This window comes from Theropithecus gelada, chromosome 7b (assembly GCF_003255815.1).
Source record: "Theropithecus gelada isolate Dixy chromosome 7b, Tgel_1.0, whole genome shotgun sequence".
In the NCBI taxonomy this organism is placed as follows: domain Eukaryota; kingdom Metazoa; phylum Chordata; class Mammalia; order Primates; family Cercopithecidae; genus Theropithecus; species Theropithecus gelada.
The window spans coordinates 53,180,283-53,199,684 of NC_037675.1; the positions used below are offsets into that span (position 1 = coordinate 53,180,283).

Below are 19,402 nucleotides of genomic sequence, written 5' to 3' on the forward strand. Positions count from 1 at the left end.
AAACGATGCTGAGGAGTCAGCCATGTAAAGATATTGGGGTGAAGGGGGCTTGTGGAGAAGGTTTTGAGCAGAAGGTGCAGGTGCCTTTCTGTAATAAGGATCAGTTGAAATTTCAGAGGACATGTGTCCTTCACATGCATGTACTGTAATCTACAAAATATGTCTTTTCCCTACAGAAAGCAGCTTTTCAATAAACTTTGTGGACTCCAAATGCAGAACATTTGGCTGCTGTGTTGATTACTTGATCTGGGTTGGATTTTATTTAGTTCAAATTGATTTACACAGTCAGGAAGACTACTCTGTTTATTACATTTTTTTGTTCTATACTGCAATCAGCACTACATTACTTGTCTGAATTAAATACTGTTCTTATTGTTTAAAATAACCTTAGGTACCTGATATTATCTTTATCTGAATAAAGAGGAGAAAGCAATCACTTCTGCCCTTAATTCTGTTTTGGGGAACCAGGGAAGACCTCCTAGAGGAGTCATTCAGACCACACAGAGTAAAGAAAGCATTAACTAGTTTGAATAAGTGAAGATGAACATATGTCAAGAATTAAGTTGAGAATGAGCATTTATTAAGCATTCAGTTTGTGCTGGATACTTTATACTGTTTTAGCTAGTTTTTAAAATAACCCTATGAAATAAGGCCACTATTTTTCTATCAGGATATTTCTGGCTGCTGGTAAAGGAATGCCCTACAAAAATGGTGTAAACAATAGGAAATTGATCCCAAGACCTCTGAAAGGAGGGTAGCTTCAGAGTTACTTATGTGGTAGCTGGATAATGTCTTTAGCAATCTGGATTCTTCCCTTCCTCCTACTGTGACACCTTCAGCAGGTTGATTTCCCGTCACGGTGTGGACATGGCTGCTACAATTTTGGAATGAAAGGCATATTTCATACGTAGAGGCATATCAAGGGGCGGCTGATTTGTTATGTGGCTCTTTTTGGTTTGTTGAGACAGGGTCTCGCTCTGTTGCCCGGGCTGGGGTGCAGTGGCATGATCATGACTCACTGCAGCCTCAGCCTGCAGTGGGAGGGCTGATCCTTTCACCTCAGCCTCCTGAGTAGCTGGGACCACAGGTGCGTGCCACCATGCCCAGCTAATTTTTGTATTTTAGTAGAGATGGGGTTTCACCGTGTTACCCTGACTGGTCTTGAACTCCTGAGCACAACAGATCCACCCACTTCGGCCTCCCAAAGTGCTGGGATTACAGGCCCGAGCTACCTTGCCCTGCCATGGCGCTTCTTAAAGTCACAGAAAATCTGTGTCCAGTGGAATTTCCCCTCACAACTCACATGCTCTATGGATGAGTAAGTAGGCAGACAGAACCACTGTGATTGGCTAATTTAAGAGTTTCCTCCTGAGGCCATGGAGCAGCCCAGCCTCTGAAAAACAAAGTCATCAAACCCCAGCAGAAGAGTCTGGTTCTGTTAGCAAGGAAGAGGGGGTTAGTGGGTAGACAGTCAATAGAGTTGGCCACTATTATTATTCCCATTTTATAAGTGAAGATATCAAGGCTAAAAAGCTTAAATAACTGAGCAATATCATACAACATTGAATTGAACAGAGTTTCCACGCATTTCCTTTTGAGAAAAACACGAACAAAAGCCTTGTTTTTGGCTATATAACAAACCTATACATGTACCCTTGAACCCAAAAGAAAATATATATATTTTTTAAAAACTTGTTTTTGTTTTTAGCAATGATCCAGGTAGGCCAGAGGAAGAATCCTGGCAAAAAACACAGACTGGAGGAAGCTAGGCAAAGTGAAGAATAACCTCCTAAACAAAATATTCCAGAAGGAAATACATCAGGTCCTATAAAGCAATAAGAATGCCATTTAATTTAGACAACCAGCCCTGCATTTCTGCATTATAAAATATATATATATATATATAATTAAATTGAATTTTCCTGACTGGTCATTTAAATCAATTTGGTCTACGTAAAAATCTACCCTGGGCCAAGTAATGAGCTAGAGACGCCAAGTGTTCTGTGTATAGTATCTGTCAAACTTAAATGAAAACCTTGTTTTCTCTAGAGAGGTAGGTATTTTGTTGACTACAGTACTTGTAAAGAAGAATGGATCATCTCTGGAATTTCTGATTATGAGTTATTTAGAAAATAGTTTCCACTTTCCAGCTCCGGAGGCAGCATATACAGTTCCATTATTGTTACAGTCTCTTTATGGTTGCTACCTCCTACTTTGGCATTATATTTCAGAGGCTATGCATGTGAAGCAGCAATAGTGAAAAAGGGAAATTTCAGTGGAACTGCTGTCATTACAGTGTTTTGACTACTTGTCTCTAAGGTGTATTTCTGTGCATGTTCATCATAACAGACTAAGCATTAATGGTAGGAGTACTTTTTAAAATAAATGATGGAGTGCTTCCTACTCTTAGATTTGCATTTTTAGACAGGAAAGTAAGTTAATTCTAGACTTTGCCAACAGAGCTCTGTTTAAGGAGAGTATTTATCTGATATATATATATATCTTATATATTAGAACCATATAAGAAAAATTGTGAAAAAATTTAAACCGAAAAAAACCCTCACTTTCATTTTCTTTCATTATAGAGGCTTTATTTAGGAAAACTAATTGATCCTTTGCCATTTTTTTAAACCTCATGAATGATGGTTGTGTTTAGGGAACATTGCTGTATATGGGCATTAAGACATTTCACTGACATTTTTATTTTTTCTTTGGAAAAAGTTGATATTAAATAGTTTTATGACTTTTAAAATTAAAATAAGAAAAATTTAAGTAGAGGTGAAAAGTCCTAGGCAAAAAAAAAAAAAAAAAAAATATATATATATATATATATATATATATAGTCCAACTAGTCTTATTCATCTTAAAATAATCATAAAATACTGAAGTGTGGAAAAGTAACATTCAAAGATAGCACGTAGGAGAGCGTAGTAGTTAAAGGATATTGGTTTAGAGTCAGAATTACTTGGGCAAGTTTCCTAAGCTTCCTATGCCTCAGCTTCTTCATCTATAAAATGGGAAATAAGATGATATCTACTTCACAAAACTGTCAGGAGAAAATTACATAATAAATGTGAAATGTTTACTTAGCAAGGTGCCTGAATTGTAACGTAATTATTCAAAATGAATCTATTATTAGTATAAGTTATTGTCACCACAAGTCTGCAGTAGACTATCTTTTATTCTATCCAAGGGATTTGCACCAAATTCTGCAGAAATGATTGCTATGACCCAACATTAATCATAGGTGCTCAGACCTTGGAATAAGGCATCCCCGAAGGAAGCCTATTATCGTCGGATGTCGTTTTGACTTCATGAAGTGTTAGTCTGGGTTTGTGCTATTTGTTCAGGAATCCATGTGCTTGGCTATCAATATCTCCAGTTTTCCTTTTCAACTCAGGATAGGCTTCCACTTCCCAGTCTGCTTTGGTTAGGTGTGACCACATACTTTGCCTTGGTGGGTGAAGTGAACAGAAGTGAGGTGTGTCACTTCCTGGAAGAAGCCATCAGAACCAGCATGTGAGTGCCATGGTTGAAGGATAGAAGTGGTCTCTGCACTCTTAAGCCTGGGTCGAACAGTCAAGACAACACAAAGATCATCTCTGCCAAACCGCAGTGGACATGGAGAGAAAGTGAGAAATAAGCTTTGCTCAAATAAGCCAGAGAGTTTTTGAGTTGTTGCCACAATATAACCTAGCCTATACGGATTGAAACAATCTGGTTTGCCCTTCAAACTCTAGAGAAAAAAATATATTATTGGTTACAGTACAGTAGATATTTGAATATAGTAATTTTAAATGACTATTTTGTGTGTGTGTCTGTGTGTGTGTGTGTGTGTGTGTGTGTGTAATGTATTATATGTTAGCATCAAGGGATTTAAGTGAAATAGATTTATATAAATTCCATTTAAATTTCTTTTAAAATAGGGTTTATTTCCACTTCACACAGAAGAAATCAACATATTAAAATTACTAGCATATATATGTTTTATTTGTTTTGAGGGAGTCCACTGTGATGCCGATGTTAGGACTCTGAACTCCAGGCCTGGTATAATCATTAGGTAATGTTCCCTCTCACTGATAACCTTAGCCAGAATGGTGCCTTGTGAAGCAAAGGAGCTCCCTAAGAGAAGATAATGCACTGAGCCATGCCCATGGCCTTTGCCTCCCGTGAGAAAATAGTCTTCCCTAAGCCCTATTGTGATGTTCCAGTTATAAACAATGGTGCTTAGTACATAGAGGGTCTAAAATGATATTTATTGAATAGATGAGTGGAAGTAGTCCACAGTTCTCCAAATGTCTGGACTCTTTCATGTTTGCATTTTTAAAATAAATGCTGTTGTTTTGTAGATTTGTTTGAAAACGTCTTGGTATTAAGACTGACATCTATTCTTTTGTAACACTTTACATGTGGTCATGTACCCATAGATTTAGACTTTTATTTTATATTTTTCACTAAGTTTATTTCACCCGATTATTTCATTTGGGTCTCTAAAACCACATTATGAAATACTGTAGATTTAGACTGTTTTATTTTATATTTTTCACTGAGTTTATTTCACCTGATTATTTCATTTGGGTCTCTAAAACCACATTATGAAATACCTTAATTATTTAAATTAGGAACAGATTAATTATCTCCAGTGTACAAACTCAAATTAATTTCATTATAAACCTGAGGTTTAAATTGATTAATCTTGGAGTGTTTAAGGAACAAAATGGGTTTTTTCATCCTTAAGGAGAAAGGCATATTTGATGAATCTCTCTTCATCACACCAGTTATGATAATAGGCACAAGATATGTGCAAGAAAACTTCAGATGGATTTTATAAACCAGCCAGAAACCTGTGTGTCTGGGGCTTCTGGGGGAACAATCTGTGAGTCATTTTAAAAAACAAACACACTCATAATCACGGTGCATGTTGTTACCATGGTAATTAGGCCTGTTGAGTTGGCTTGCTTATGTTCCTGCAAAGGCAAGAGGGGGAGAGAAACAGAATTCAGAGCTTTGACTATTAGCTTCAATTTGCCTACTGCAGGAGAGAGTGAAGGGGTTTCTCAAGAATGTACTGGCACAGTCATTCTGAGAGGGAAGTGAAGAAACCCTGGCATCCTGCCTTTGTTATTGAATATAGGTTAGTCATATTAGTGTTGGATATTGTGGTTCACAAGGGAGAAAAGGATCATTTGGCATTCTCTTGGGGAAAATAGTTTCTTTCTCTGATATATGACTTCATGTAAGTCTCTAAGGTCAACCTTGTGGAGTGTCTTGTGTGCCTCTGCACAAGGTTTTAATGATCCTCTAAAAGGCACCAAATGCTGCTGATGAACATTATTACAGGTTTAAATGATCTCAGCATATTATTCTAATATGGTTAGAGGCTGGTTTTAATGAGGCCATTGTTTCAGATCTGATTCCCAAGTAGGCAAGATATCGTTTCTCTATTTTATGGACTAGGTATGACTCCTTTATCTTGGACAGTCATCTTATAATGCAGACCTGTGGGACACAAAGGAGACCAGGAAGGTTATGTGAGCTCTGCCAAATCTATTACTACTCCAAGGGAAAATAAAATCAAAGCATACACTTGGTTGATGGACAGTCAACCAAATTCATGGGCCAGTGGAATTACTGTAGGAGAAATCCAGTATGATTCCATGTGAAGAACCAACAGCACCCTTAAATTAAAGGTATGAGTGTACACACAAATCTGTTTTGAAGACTGTTTCTAAATTCACTTTAAGAAGTCTGGGGCCAGGTACTGTGACTCACGCCTGAAATCCCAGCACTTTGGGAGGCCGAGGTGGGCGGATCACGAGGTCAGGAGATCAAGACCATCCTGGCTAACACAGTGAAACCCTGTCTCTACTAAAAATACAAAAAATTAGCCGGATGTGGTGGCGGGCGCCTGTACTTCCAGCTACTTGGGAGGCTGAGGCAGGAGAATGGCGTGAACCTGGGAGGAGGAGGTTGCAGTGAGCCGAGATCACACCACTGCACTCCAGCCTGGGTGACAGAGCGAAACTTCATCTCAAAAAAAAGAAGAAAAAAAAAGTCTGGCTGGGTGTATTGGCTCATGCCTGTACTCTCAGCACTTTGGGAGGGTGAGGCAGGAGGATTGCTTGACTCCTGAGTTTGAGACCAGCTTGGGCAATGTAGAGACACCTGTCTCTATAGAAAATAAAAAAAAAAATTAGCTGGACGTTGTGGTGTGCACCTGTGGTCCCAGCTACTACTTGGGAGGCTGATGCAGGAGGGTTGCTTGAGCCCAGGAAGTTGAGGCTGCAGTGAGCCACGTTCACACCACTGCATTCCAGCCTGGGTGACAGAGCAAGACCCTATCTCAAAAAAAAAAAAAAAGTCTGGGTATCCTCTGTAATGCATTGACTAAAGTTTTACTGCTTAGAGTATGCTTCAATCAGATTTTAAAGCAGAACTTTTTAAACTATAGATTTCGTTTTTCCTCTCCTATGTGGAAAGAAGGCACATGTTGCCCAAACTTTATACTATGTTTAATTTTCTTAAAATTAGTAAACAAAACTTAGTTTTTTTCGGATCAGCAAAGTAATTCATACTGATTATTGAAAAATGTGGAAATTATTGAAAATTTGAAAGAAAAAATAAAAATGGCCCCATCTATTAATTAAATTGTTAGTTGAACTACATGTAACAGAGGCCTGAGTTCACAGTGGCTAACATAAGTTAGAAGTTACTTCTTTTTAATGTGACAATCCAGATGTGGATGGCCCAGGACTGGCAAGGTAGCTATGCTCCACAAGATCATGCAGGAACCCAGCCTCCTTCTATCCTGTTGTTCTATCATTCCTATGAGGTTTCTCTCACTTTCATCATCTAATGTGGCTTGCCATAAAGGCTCTGCTATAACGGGCAGGATGGAAGAAGTTAGAAGGGGAAGCTCTGACCCAGAAGTTACACATACCACTTTTGATGCTGTACCAGTGAATTTTGTCACATGGCCACATACCTAGCAGCAAGGGAGGTTGGGGAAGGTAACTATTATTGATATGTAGGTGCTTAGCTTAGAATTCTATTAAAACCATGGAAGAAGACAAGAGCAGATGTTGGGGTATATCTAGCAATTTCTGCCACTTTGGTTACTCTACTGAACAGAGGAAACATATTGTTTATATTTTGATGTATTTTCTTCTAGTCTTTATGTATTAGAAAGATACTGTGTATAATTATACTAGAAAATGTGTTATATAATACAACATATATATGTATGTATATAATATATGTTAGTATGTATATATTAGAAAAATATATTGACATAGAAAATATATATCTTAAAAATATTAATATATGTAAATATGTATATTAGAAAATTGTTCACACTATATGTAATATTTTATATTTTTACTTTAAAATTTAAATGACAAAAATGCATTTTATATTCTTTTTACTTCATAATAAAGTAACCTTATTTTAAGTTACTTTTTAAAGTAACAGTATTTATTAATTTTAAAATAAAGTTAAGTAAAAAGAGAATATAAAATGCATTTTTTCATCATTTAAAGCTTTTTTCCTTTTTTGAGACAGCATCTCACTCTGTCACCCAGACTAGAGTACAGTAGCATGATTATGGCTCACTACAGCCTCACTCTCCTGGGCTCAAGCTATCCTCCCACCTCAGCCTTCCAAGTAGCTGGGACCACAGGTGTGCGTCGACATGCCTGGCTAACTTTTGACTTTTTTTGTAGAGAACATGTCTCGCTATGTTGCCCAGGCTGGTCTCGAACTCCCGGACACAAGTGTTCCTCCCTCCTTGGCTTCCCAAAGTGCTGGGATTACAGACGTGAGCCACTGCACCTGGCCCATTTAAATTTCTTGTATTTGTTGTTTTAAAATTTTATCATGTGGAGTTTCTGTTTTACTGAATAGGTTGAATTATTGATATTTAGGCTATTTCTAACACCTTGATAATTCTTCTTTGTCCACATTTTGGGTTTGTTTTGGTTAAAGTCATGGAGTGGCATCACTAAAACAATGACTGAGAGCATATTTGGGTCTCTTGATAAACAGGAACAGACGGCTTTCGAGAGAAGTTGTGCCAGCTTCCTCTATCACCAATAACAAATGAGTGCCGGGTCCAGAACCCCCTTGAACAGGCTTATTTTGCGTGTCGCACCTAGTCTTTGTTACTCTAGGGTTCATTCTCTGAAAATAAGTTGTTTTTAGCCCTTGGCTTTTTTTTTTTTTTCCTCCTTTTTGCTGTCATTAATCATGAGATAATGGTTTTCTAATAACTTTAGCCCATTTAAAAATGTATGGCCCCTATGGTAGTCTGGGAATATAACTGGTTGGGTTGACATTGTAGCAAACATGCCAGTCTCAAGTAATGTGAGGCCTCTGGAGATACTGATGTTCACTGGGTCCTAGAACCCCTTGTGAATCTGAGTTCCACCCTCATTCATAATATTCTAGATGTGAGATATCTCTTTGTTCTCAGACACAGCAAAATAGGAATGGGAAAGTGTTCCTTGAGGCTTTAGCAATTCCCTTTGAGCTGAGCGCTGTAAAGCTTTTCAGGAATAAAGAAGCTCATCTACGCAGGAACTTTCTCCCGTAGGAACCACACTCGGCACTGGCCAAAAGTAGGCCACCTCTGCTCGATAGCCACAGAGGTCATCAGTGGCTAAGGGCATAGGTGTCTTCTACTTCCAAACAGCCTTTTGAAGCTTTGGGTGCCAAAGATACTCTTATAACCACCAACGTGTCCTCTCCACCCTCCTAAAGGGCCAGATACACACAAACTGTATGCACTCAAACTCTGTCCCTAATACCTGGAACAAGACTGTGTTGGTCTCTGCTGCTTTGGTCCTGCTCGGAGCAAATTAGGTTAGGTCAGAAGGAAAGATGGTTCTTATTCATTCCATTGGTATACAGCCTCTCCCACCAAGAACTCTGCTTCGTCTAGTTTCCTAAGTGGGTGCTTTGTGTTTTCGTGTTTTCTTGCACGCTAGGGGATTTCACAAAGAAAGGGACTCCAATTTCACAAATCTATTTCTTAAAAGGAAAAGAGTTAATAAAAGGTTCATTTCTAGGCTCTGAAACGTAAACCTGTGAGACCTTCTGCCCTTATAACTACACCGCCATTACCACCCACCCTCGTGTCAGAAACTTCATTCATTCTGCTCATCCAGCTCTTGTGTATCATGTTATTTTTCCTTTTAAAAAATTCATTTTTCTCTCTGCTTTCTCAACAGCCAGATCTGCCAGTGAGCCTCAGGCTTTAGGAACTGAAGAGGTAAGAATTCTGACATATTTTCTTCTAGAATCTTGAATTTAACCAGAACTTAAAGAGGAAAAAAAATGTTAAGTGGTCTATAGATGAAAACATGTGATGTTTTATTGAAAGAAACAGTCATAGAGTCCTTATCAATAGTGACACGACTTCAGGATTTAAAGAAAAAATGGCTGTCTTTAATAATATTTAAAATTGATTTTCATCCAGAATTTTTTCATTTTCTTCTAAAAACCTGAGTTGGAGAGCCTTTGAGGCTGCTGCCTTAACAGAATGTATCCCTATGGCACAAACATAATTAATAGGTGGCAGACATTGAGGGCGTACCCTGTGCAAGATAAAACCTCAGATGAGGCAGATTAGGTCAGAGAAAAGTAAACCCTGTTCTTAACAGATGGTTGTAAACACTGTAAGGGCTTTTCCAGCAGCAGCAGCAACAACAACAACAAAAGGTCAATCTAATGCTGTAGGGGTTTCATCTTGAAGAAGCTTACTTACCTTTCGGAACTAGCTATAGCATTTGAATCTTGTTGTAGACTTGAAAGGTAACCATAATCCTAGACGGGTGATAATGTGTTTGCCTACTCTAAGATACACAGTTTCCTGTAGTCAGTGACTTAGATTCCCCCCCACATTTTAAAATGTAACTTCATTATGAAAAATGCCAAGCATATACCAAAGTAGAGAGAATAATATAATGAACTCCTACATCTCCATCACCCAATTTCAACAGTTGTCAACTTGTGGCTGGAATTGTTTCATTTATACCTCTACCTACTTCTCTTCTTTCCGCATTGGATTATGGGCACTTGTTGAATTGTTGGGCTTTTAATTGTTTATTTACATAACTGTTTAGGGAATACAGCAAATGCTAATAAAAAATAAAACCTACTCATAACCTGATTTGCTTTACCGGAGCTAATCATCCATCCATTTATGCATTCAGCAGGTATTTATTTCATGTTGACTAGGTATCAGACCTTCCTTAGGATAAGAGGATCAATTTTCCTCAACTCATGTTTATAAGGTTTGCAAATTTGGACTTTGGATATCTCCAAATGAGGTGATCTGTCAGAGAGGTACTGACAATGAAACAATGGCCTTCATCATACAACTCTGTCAAATGTAAACATTCAGAATATGCCGTAATTTTTGAAACCTGTTTTTGACATTTCTTCACTTTTGAATATACTGGAAACATGCAAGCATAAAACAAAACAAAGCTCCCAATCCTCTGATGGACCTTCCTGTTTCACCACAAACACTCATCCAGCCATCTGCCTCCCTTTCAAGAATACAAGCTCTGCGAGAGCCAGAATAGCAAATAACTTCCTAACCATTTGCCTCCAGCATCTAGCAAGGTGTCTGGCACTTGTTATATATTTAATAAAACTGTTGAATGAATGGACAAAAGAATGCATGCCAGATACTGGGAATATGTACATGAAAAATACACAGGCCTTGGTCCAGAGTTGTTCAGTCTCACAGAGGAGAAAAGTGTGTAAAGAAGGAGGTGCTTGTGTCCAGCTGAGTCAGGTGGGAGCAGGGTGTGGTGGATGCTGCTGGAGGAGAGAACCAAGATGGGGAGGGGAAGAAGCTTGAAGGGAAAGGGGTCTTTGAGCTATCCATGAGGTGCCTTCAGTCAGAGAAGTAGAGAAGGGCATTCCAAGAATAAGAAATCACGTGTAAGTGTACACAGAGGCCCCAGAGGGCGTGACTTATTCCAGGAAGCTTTAGAAATTTAGGGTGGCCAGGGTGTGGCCAGAAAGTAGCCAACTGAGGAGATGAGGCTAGAGAAGAAGGCTGGTGAAGCCTGGGAGGGACCCTAAGGGGCAGGCTCCAGAGTTTGAATTTTCTCTGCTGAGTAGAGAGGCAGAAAGGGGCACACAATCAGAATTTTTTTTTACAGGATAATTCCTTAGGCAGAAGAGAAGTGGGGAGAGACTAATGGAAGGGAGACCAGTGGAGGTCTTGGGTCTGGAAATGTTGGGCTGAATTTGGGAGAACTGAGGGAATTGTTGATTAAAGGTGAGAAGTAAAGGAGAGGAAGACGTCTAGAATAACTCCCAGATTTCTTTTTTTGGAACAATGAATGGGTGGTGATAACTGTACTACAAAACAGGAAGGGAAGAACTGATTCAAATCTGTGGAGCAGCCACATTCATGTGAGTATGTGCAGGAGGCTGCTCCCTATGGACAGAGCAGTGGTTCGCAGTCCTGGCTGCATGTCAGAGCCTCCAGGGGAGCATCTAGAAACCCTAATTCCAGGCCCTACCCAGACCAGCTGAATCAGAATCTCCATGGTTGGGGCCTGAACATCTATAGGTGTTCCTTAAAGCTCCCCAGGTGACCTTAACGTGCAGCCAGGGTTGAGAATCTCTGGTCTAGAGCTGATTGGAAGAAAACCCTTTGTGCATGTGTGCTTTTAAGACCACGTATCGCTTTTGCTGCCCTATAGTCCAGTTCTTTTGGATTCAAGTACCTAATGTATTTTAGGTGAGGGCTGAGACATCCCGTATTCTATCAAATGCTACTAATAATGACTCTTTTATAAGTATCTGATGTTCTTTGAGTTGATTTCTGTCATGCTAATAAGTATGCTTAAATTTTTCAAATCAATCCAAGCAGAGTTTGTCAATGGAGTTTGCTGGCATGTCCAATGGGACAATTCTTCATTATCCTCTTTGGTATCCCTGTCCTTGGTTCACAAAAGGCTGTGGCATCTTCCAGTCATTGTGACATCCAGAGCACTCTAGGGAGACATTGTGAACCTGGTGAACTACCGTGTCTTTGCACACAACTTTAAAGAGGTTATTTGCCATTTTCCACTCACCTAAAAGCATTTTTCCTTCACACAAAATCAGTGGTTTCAGTTATGCTCAGTAGTTCCTGATGTAAGTAGTCTCTGTGCTAACAAAGGCAAGAAGCTAAACAAAGTAGACAAGTAAAAGGAAGTATCATTCTGTACTGTCAGGGGGATTTTGAGAATATTTGGTCTAGTGCTAAATTTAGTTTTCAAAGTATACACATGGAAGCAAATTAAATATGAGGTAATGGTCAAATATTGAGGTTAGAAGCAAAATACTACCCAGGCATTATTGAACAGCAACTGTGATAAAAGATGTATTAGTTTTCTATGACTGCTGCAACAAATTATTACAAACCTAGTGGCTTAGAACAACACAAATGTATTATCTTACCATTCTGTAGGTTAGATTCTATAGGGAGTTCACCAGGCTAAAAGCAAAGTTTCAATAGGACTGTGTTTCTTTCTGAAGGCTCTCTGGGTTGGATTTATTTCCTTGCCTTTTACAGCTTCTAGAGCTTCCTCCATCTTCAAAGCCAGTAGCATTGCCTCTCTCTGTGTCTTTCTACCATAGTCACATCTTCTTAATTTTTAGCCAGGAAAGGTTCTCTGATTTTTTAAGGATGCTTGTGATAAGATTGAACATACCTGGATAAGCCAGGCTAATCTCCTCATCACCAGGGCCTCCATTTAATCACATCTTTGAGGTCCCTTTATCTGTAAGGATATGTATTTACAGGTTCCTGGGATTAGGACTGAACATATTTGGGACCTATTATTCTGCCTACTACAAGGTCAAAGAGACTAATTCTTCAGCATGGTGGAAATGCTTCAGATAGCAGACCATCTAATGTCTAACTGTATAGTATTAAAACATTAACATTTCCAACATGGATGAAGCCAATTCTCATCTTGACTCTACAGTTCTCACTTTGCAGGTCCAGGTACTGAAGTCTTTTGGTTTTCTTGAAGTATCTGGCATTGGATCAAGGGGACAGGTTGAAGTCCAATGGCTTCTTTCTTGGCCAGACTTTTGGGTACTACAGGTGTGACCCCTAGAGAGTATGCTGCTTTCATCATTTCTCCAACTCTGGAGGGTTTGCCTACAGTGTACAGGTTACAAGGTCTTGAATAGAACCAAAGAAATGTGAGGTTTTTATTTTATGCTGTTATGTCTGCCTGTCATTTTATGTATTATTTATTAGGCTTTAAAATGTGGAAATTGGAGGAAAAAATAACATAATAATACAGAACCTCACTGGAGTGGTATTTATTATAGCCAATTTCTAGGTATGGTATAATTTCCTCCATACATTAAGTCATCCCCACAAAGTAAGAAACCATTTCTTGCCTGGTATATGAGATCGATCACTGGGTTGTTTTTTTTAAAAAATCATCTTTTGAGTAGAATATGGCTGGAAATTTATGGTGAAGATTTACAATTTTTCAGCTTTTTTTTTTTTTTTTGTAGCAAGTCCTCTTAAAATCCACTTTTAGACACTTCAGCAATACAGACCTGAAGTCCAAACCTAGAGCTAGCAGCAGGGCAACAAACTGCCCTTACTTGCCAAGACAGGGCTTTCCTGGGACACAGGACTATCGGTGCTAAAACTGGGAGAATCCGGGGCAAATCAGGACAGTTGGTCATTCCAGATGCCTAACAAAATGACTCTAATAGAAAGTAGCTGTCACATGGATGTATTGTTAAAATATAAATTTTGAGTGAACCAAATAATGACCATATCCCATAATATCTGGGTTGAAAACGGGGGTTAATCTAACTCTTTTGGAAAATCTATATCTATATATGCATGTTTGTTCAGGCCAGCTTAAAAAGACCAAAAAAGCCCCTAAGACTCAGAACTGAGAAGCAGCAGCCACGTTTGTAGTCACAAGCCCTCGCTGCCCTTTCAGTTCTCCTGTGTTACCAGCAGGCTTCTGCACGTTGCCTCTGATGATGGAAGCTTTAAAAGCTTTGTTACTGAGGTGACCACAGGACCTCGCCGAATCTTTTTCAGCCTGTCAGCCTGCATGGAAGTTATAAAACCCAAGTTTGCCAATGCAGCACAGAGCTCTCTTAGCTTTAATCTTGCCTTTCATAGAGCAAAATTGAACTTTTCCCCGCTAGGAGATAGCAGAGACTGTTCAAGAAGAGGTAAGTATTAGGAAGACTATCTTGAATGCCCAGGGGGAGGGGATTGGAGTGGATCATGTCTTGGAGTCTTATTTGATTCTAAGAACATGGCGCTTCCTGACCTCCCAGCAGTGGCGCATGAGCCACTTACCCCCATGTAAAGTTGCTGCATCTGGGTAAAGACGCTTGCTGGGCCTTTCCACACTGCTTCTGCGGTACTCTGCCCACATCATCCATAGCAAAGCCACACTGAGAAAGCAGGGAAGCTGAAGGTCCTGGGGCCTCATCCCTTACATTTCTGTGGCTTTTCTTTGGAGAATTTTGTTCTCTAAATCATTAGGACTAAGCAAAGAGAGCTATAATCGTACTTGAAAGAACAATAAATTAGCTTCCCTAGAATAGGCATCTGAGTTTTAGGAGCTGGAAGACTTTTTTTTTTTTTTTTTAATATATTTAATCGTTTCCTGTCTTCCAAAATTTCCTACTTGGTAGATCCAAAGCATATTTCAATTCTTTTTTTTTTTTTTCCTTTCCAAAAAAGATTCAGCACTATCAGTCATTGAAGTAGAATCTGGCCTTCTGACAAGGATGGGGCCTGGACAGAATTGTGAATTATTTTGACTTTTTCCTCAATCTCTTTTTGGGTTTCTTCCTTTCAGGACTTTCAATCCTGGTTTCATTTTGCTAAGACTAGCCTCATTTCAGCTTCAAATCTTTACTGATTTTTGTGAATCAACAAGTTTCAGAAGAATTGAAAACACATCAAGTTCTTATGCTGTAATTTAAACTTAGGTTCTTTTATTGTTTTTCAAGGAGAAATTAGAGAGTAAATGTAAATAAGGATCAAAATAGCTATTTATCTGGTACAGGGCTTCCTCCCGGGGTGATGGAATGTCTTGGAACTAGACAGTGGTGATAGCTGCACAACACCATGAATGTACTAACTGCCATTGAATTGTACACTTTACAATGGCTAATGGTTAATTTTATATGTGAATTTTACCTCAATTCAAAACAAAATGCCGACTGAACGTCAAGAGGAAAAAAGAAAAAGACTGTTTCCTCCTATCTTCAAATTCTGGAAGAAGTGTGAATCCGTTTTAATACACTCATATTAAATTTCTATACCAAAGTTGTTCTATTCTGTTCCATTGCTGGGCGCAGATATTTGGATGTTATCGTGTCTGCAAGGTAGAACTAATTAGGAAACCCTTGAGAGGTAAAAGAGGAACATCTCTGAGAGTTAAGATACTAGTTGTTTATTCTTTAGATGTGTAGTTTTTGTTACTATGTTGTAGACTGGCCTATACTTTGCAGAGCTGGTCACAGTAAAAAATTGTTTTTAAGTTTAAAAATTTAAAATACTGGACTTTCTTCCACCTATCGTGGGATAGAATTTGCACCAGCTAGGCTGGAAAGTGTTTTAATAGCCTGTAGTAGCAGACTGCAATTCGTAGTGATAAAAGGGAGAGTCCATTTGGGAGGTTGAGGGGGGCAGATCACAAGGTCAGGAGATCGAGACCATCCTGGCTAACACGGTGAAACCCCGTCTCTACTAAAGATACAAAAAAATTAGACAGACATGGTGGCGCATGCCTGTAGTCCCAGCTACTCGGGAGGCTGAGGCAGGAGAATGGCGTGAACCCGGGAGGTGGAGCTTGCGGTGAGCCAAGATCGCACCGCTGCACTCCAGCCTGGGCTACAGAGTGAGACTCTGTCTCAAAAAAAAAAAAAAAAAAAAGGAGCGTCCAGATGTAATAACTTTAATGAAATGAGAGCAAGGCAACAAATTTCATATATATAAATACTTTTGATTTAAAATCTCCTTAAGACATTCCCAAGCACCATTACCTGATGGGGATTTGTGTCAAGGCATGACTGCAGAGGGATGCGCAAGCAATCCTTAGCTTAATCATGAAACTTTAGGACTTTAAATTTCTTTTAGATTTAGAGACAACCATTTTAACCTTTCTACAGAGATGTAACTAGGCAACCAGTATAGCACTTAACCAGTGCATAGCATTCAAACTTCCTAGCCATTTACATCATTTTTAAAAAATACTATTTAAATCTCTCTGTTAGCTTTGGCATATGCTGCCATGTAACCTTTAATTTCTTAGAAATATCATGCAAACCCGCAGCTGTAAAATGGTATGGTTCCTAGAAGCCCAGCATCGTCCAATGTTAATAAGGAAGTCAGCTTATAAGAAGAGCAGTAACGGCGTTGAAAGGTAGCCACATGTACTGTGTTTATAATTGAGAATTTAAAAAGGAGGTTTCATGTTTGGTGTGTGAATTTATGAGTTTAAAATCATATCCGTGGCAGATGGTAATGAGCATTTCTTACAATATGATTCATGGAAAAATATACATTCATAGAAATAAAACTAGATTTTATTTTAGCTGATTAGGTGGTAACTAGGGATATCTAGATCAATAAGCACGAACTTATTGAAAGCTTTTTCTGTACCAGGCACTATATCATTTATATACTATAACTGCTATATACTGTATACTATAATGGGCATATACTATATACTGTATACTGTAACTGGTATATGATCCTTTTTTGTGGCAATTATGATTTTATTTTTAGTTAGGGTTTTTTTTTATTATGAAAGGAATTCATGCAGGGAAAAAAAGAATATATGTGAAAGATTTTAAAAATTCAAGTAGTAGAGACAGGCATAAATGAAAAATAAAAGTGTTTCTTTCCACCAACTTTTAGCCTCAGTCCCTAGAGGTAACCACTGTTGAGAGTTTCTTGTGTCTCTTACAGAGATTTTTCATCTCCTGGTTAATCTGTATCAAAAAGGTGAGTATAAGTGCCATTGAACCATCTGTTCATAAGCTTTTCTTCTGAGCTAAATTTTACATTTTGAGACACTATTATGCTTCTTTTTAAAATGTGCCTTTTAAAACTGAAAGAAAAAAAAATGTCAGAACCAAAGTGATGCTAACAGAGAGGGCTGGTGGTAGTGAGAACTACAGCTGAAGGATGTTAATGTGTAGTTTTAGCCTCTGTTAACATTTACATGTGGAACTTAAGTAATAAACCTTAATGTAGTTCTTTTATGATTTTCAAAGTCATCCGGGGTATATTATCTCCCTTTATCCTTTAGATGACCCTGCAATGCAGGAACTGTTTATTTTACAAAGGAGGAAGCTGTGGTTCCCAGAGGTTAAGTAATGTGCTTAGGGTCACACAGCTGAAAAGTGACAGAATCAAGACAGAATCGAGTCTTTTCCAACTAGTCTTGACCCAGACCACATGGTAACTGTGAGGAAGAGAGAAGCACAGTTACACCTCTGTGGCTCCTGCAGGAAAAGGCTGTGAAGTGAAGGAGATAGGTGCAGCCTGAAAATCTGGGCAGTTGTTTTGATTCAGCCCCTGGACAAGTTATTTAAGGCAGTAGAAACAAATTAAGGTGGCTGCCTCTCCCCTCCTAGTCTCCTCAGTGGCCATTCTGTTCCGATTTTGTTAGGCTGTTTAGGTAACACTGACCACAGGGGAGGAGACTTGACCCATGCTGAGGAAGCCACAGTATTTCGTCCCCAGACCACAGTGGTTAGTTCAGAGGGTGGGCCTGCCATCAGCAGGGGCCAGTAGGTTCTTCCTCTAGAATTTTCCAACTCAAGTTGAGAGGAGAGGTCCCATCCTTTCTGGTCCCAAGGCAGTAAGAATCACGTAAAGCTGTGTTTCAGTCTGTGGAGAGAATCGGGTCCAGTGCACAGAGGGGAAGCAGAGAGAGTCAGAGAGAGAGAGAGAAAGGAAAGAAGGAGAGAGCTCAGTCATAATTGCAGTCCATGAATCCAGTCCACATGAGCCAATACATTCCCATGTTTTGCCCAAGCTAATTTAAGTTGTGATTAAAAGAGTTTTGACTTATACCTCTAGGCCTTAGTTTCCTCATCTGTAAAATGGAGGTTGTCACATTCACCCTGACTCTACCTGAAATACGTAAATATCAGTTGAGATAATGAATAGGAATACACTGTATAAATTGTAAAATATGACACACATATAAGATGGTATTATTCACTGATATGTCACACTGAGTTAGGAAAAATTGAAAGGGCGAAATTACCACTTATTTGGAAAATAAGTGAGTGCTTTCTAAGAGCCATCTGATGTTATGCAGAGTCAAACGAAAGCTGCCAGGGTCCTCCAGATCTTCTTTTGAGACCTTCTTTCAAGTACTCTTTTAAGTTCTAATCAATACCCATAACGAATACAAAGATAGAGCTTCTACCTTTCTGGCCTAGATTTATTCCATGGGTTTCTCTTTTCTATCCCCCGCCCTGTTCCATAACATACACACCCACCCACACACACACACACACACACACACACACCCCAAACAAAAAATAAACAAAATGTCATTATTAATATTTCAACATTTTAGCCTTTTTACTTAAAAGACCTTTATAGATTCATGTTAAATGTTAATAACATTTTGGCTTCATTAAAGAAAAATCAAGGAAAATAAATCTTAAAGCAGCTATTTTAGATATACTTCATGGGAATGATATAGTTGAGGTGATTCTGGAAATGGGAAGTTATTTGTTTTGGGCTCAGATAGGATCAAGATCCATCTTTTCCTTAATGGACTTATGTCTTTGCTATAAGCTCTAAGTAATCAAAATCTACTTGAGATTATAACTTATTCATGACACAAAAAGCATCACTTCACTTTTATAGCATTTTTCACTATATATGATAATACCTCTCAATGAGGAAAAACAGATGGTACCTCTCTGAAATCTTAGATTTGCCATTTAGGCAGTTTTTATTGTAGCAAGTGTCTCTTTCTTTATATTTGATAATTACAACCAAAAAATGGCTTAAAGCTTCAATCGAAGTGGAATACCATATGCAAAAAAGGTTGATGTCACCATGGAAATATAATTTATAAGCGTGAAGAAGCATGACATATCAACCTGAAAATGTTTGGCTTTCCTCGCATTTTAAAATCTGTGAAATGTATCTACCACCTTCACTGTTCTCCTAAGTCTATGTGACTATGCCTTCACCTTACACAATTGCCAATGAGCATTGGTGTGAGGCTGAATTGATGCTGTCTGACCACTCTATACCTCATCTAGCCATTGTTTATCTTTGCCTGAGCTTGTTATTAACCCCATGAATGTCAGTGTTTTCATATAAACTGAGAACTTTGAATAAGTTCATATTCTG

General features: G+C 38.7%; 1 protein-coding gene across 10 annotated transcripts in view; it reads left to right on the top strand.

Annotated features, from left to right (window-relative positions):
• Positions 1 to 19,402, top strand: part of GNG2 (G protein subunit gamma 2) — a 149,273-nt gene that overhangs the window by 42,700 nt on the left and 87,171 nt on the right. For 5 of the 10 annotated variants that reach the window (XM_025392924.1, XM_025392926.1, XM_025392925.1 and 2 more), the window contains exon 2: positions 9,228 to 9,268. The exons of 4 other annotated variants lie outside the window; for them this stretch is intronic. The gene's annotated coding sequence lies outside the window, so the exon portion shown is untranslated. The remainder of the gene's footprint in view (positions 1 to 9,227; positions 9,269 to 19,402) is intronic. One more of the 10 variants, XM_025392923.1, reaches the window with a different exon arrangement.